Source organism: Benincasa hispida, chromosome 6 (assembly GCF_027475165.1).
Source record: "Benincasa hispida cultivar pf3 chromosome 6, pf3_genome.v1.1, whole genome shotgun sequence".
In the NCBI taxonomy this organism is placed as follows: domain Eukaryota; kingdom Viridiplantae; phylum Streptophyta; class Magnoliopsida; order Cucurbitales; family Cucurbitaceae; genus Benincasa; species Benincasa hispida.
The window spans coordinates 16,032,174-16,034,856 of record NC_143483.1 but is presented as its reverse complement, the minus strand read 5'-3'; the positions used below and the strand labels follow the sequence as shown (position 1 = coordinate 16,034,856).

Here is a 2,683-nt window from a genome sequence, read left to right as displayed (position 1 = left end):
GTAAAGACGTAATTATATCTCATATAATTACTAATTCCCTTAATTCTAATATGAACGTTTCAAATTAACTTATCATACTATTCTAGAGCTAGTCCATTAAGAGTTAATAGAGAGACCTCGCAGACCTACAGATCATGGGCTCCAACGATCCAAGATTAATTGACTAAACTCATTACACTAGATTAATCCTCATTCGTTAACTAATGGATCCTTCCATTAAAGCCCATAGTTGCACTGCCCTCACTGTAGATATATTATGTCCACATGATTTAACCATAATTAGCAAGTCGACCCTCCACAGGTTGTTCGTAATAACGGCTGGGTCAAATATATGTTTTACCCCCGAGATTACGTCTTATTCCACAAGTTCCTACTTATCCTCTAATGAACAACTGGTTTATGATCCAATCACTAGGGCATTACAATACCCATAAATTCTCCCACTTGCTCTAGTGATACAAAACTCGTAGTCCTAGTCATACTAGGTGACCCTTGAACACTTTAGCCGAGAGGGCCTTTGCAAATGGATCAGCTAAGTTGTCTTGGGAAGCAATCTGGGTGACGATTACGTCTCCTCTGTGTACAATCTTCCTGATGAGATGGTATTTTCGCTCGATATGCTTTCCTCTTTTATGGTTTCGTGGTTTCTTTGAATTTGCAACTGCTCCACTATTGCCACAATAGAGAGTGACAGGAAGGTGCATATTCGGAACTACTTCCAGATCTGTCAGGAACTTTGTGAGCCATACTACTTCTTTTGTTGCTTCACTTGCAACTACATACTCAGCTTCCATTGTGGAGTCAACAATACAACTCTGCTTGATGCTTCTCCACACAACTGCTCCTCCGCTTAGAGTGAATACTGACCCCGAAGTTTATTTTGTCGAATCAATATCGATCTGAAAGTCAGAATCAGTGTATCCAGTAAGGATCAAATCCTTAGCACCATACACGAGCATATAATCTCTCGTTTTCCAAAGATACTTGAGAATGTTTTTAATAGCGGTCCAATGATCATGTCCAGGATTAGACTGAAATCTGCTAAAAATTCCTACGACATAGCATATATCGGGACGAGTACACAACATAGCATACATTAAACTCCCTACTGCTGATGCATATGGAATTCGATTCATCTCTTCAAGCTCTTGAGGTGTCTTCAGACTCTGTTCCTTAGACAGGTGAATTCTATGCCTGAAAGGTAAAAAACCTTTCTTGGAATTTTTCATTTTATACCTAGACAACATCTTGTCTATATAAGATGCTTGAGATAATGCTAATGTTCTGTTCTTGCGATTCCGAACTATTTGGATTCTAAGAACATACTGTGCTTCTCCCAAATCTTTCATTTGGAATTGTGAAGCCAACCATCTCTTAACATCAGGTAGATATTCTACCTCATTCCCAATGAGTAGAATATCATCAACATATAACACCAGAAAAGAGATAGTTTTATTAACGATTTTCTTGTATACACAGGGTTCGTCAACATTTTGTTCAAAGCCATAAGATTTGACGCGGTGTCAAATCTCATATTCCAGGATCTAGAAGCTTGTTCCAATCCATAAATGGATCGATTAAGTTTGCAAACATTTTGCTCTTGATCCTGCTGTATAAACCCTTCTGGTTGAGACATATAGATACTCTCTTTTAGATAGCCATTTAGAAAAACTGGCTTGACATCAATTTGCCATATTTCATGATCAAAAAATGTGGCTATGGACAAGAGTATTCTAATAGACTTTATCATGCCAACTGGAGAGAAGGTGTCATCATAATCTACCCCCTCTCTTTGGGTAAACCCTTTTGCCACAAGTCTAGCTTTGTAGGTCTGTACCTTACCAGCTTGGTCTCATTTTCTCTTGTGGATCCATTTGCATCCGATGGGTTTTACCCCTCGAGGTTGATGTACAAGATCCTAGATAGAATTGAAATACATAGATTCCATTTCAAGGTCTATGGCTTTAATCCATTGGTCTTTATTCACATCATTCATTGCTTGGTTAAAAGACAATGGATCCTTTAAATCATCATCTGGTATGATGACTTGAGTTTCAATTAAACCCATGTACCGGTCAAGCTGTTGCATAACTTGTTAGGGTTGATGCCCTAAAGTCTCGTGTCCTATAGTTTGTAAACAGTACATATGAACAACTGTGATTGTTAATATATGATATTTACTTCACCTCTTGCTGTTTTGCTCATTTACTTATTTTATTTGCTTTACCACAAACTAATAAACATAAAATCCCTAGTTATCTGTATGTGACTCAAGCATGTATGTGGTGACATACAAGTGGATCATGTCTTGAGTGATAACCAACATGGTCTATAGTATATGGATATAGGAGGGAAACCTTATCCTGGTAATGCTATGGACGCGACCCGCTTTGTGAAATGGTCACAAGTGTTGTGACTTCACTAGGTTGACCATAGGTAACATGACCTCAATCCTGAGTGAGTTGGGAACTCCTGCCATTAAGGGCGGTTCTTTGATTTGTATGGGTGCAAGTGGCCATGTCGCCAATTCAAAACTACCATTTTGGGGATGCATCTGATTTGGGAGCTGGGAACTCAACTACACAAGATGGAATTCACTCATTCCCTGAGGCAGGGGTAAGTAGATAGATGACTCCCTTAATGGCTGATTTCGGGGCTTGAACGATGTGGTGCCACTGACCTT

At 39.0% G+C, this 2,683-nt stretch overlaps 1 pseudogene; it reads right to left on the bottom strand.

The window, feature by feature from the left end:
• Positions 1-476: 476 nt before the first annotated feature.
• Positions 477-1,136, bottom strand: LOC150035467 (secreted RxLR effector protein 161 pseudogene; annotated as a pseudogene).
• Between the last annotated feature and the right edge of the window lie 1,547 nt (positions 1,137-2,683).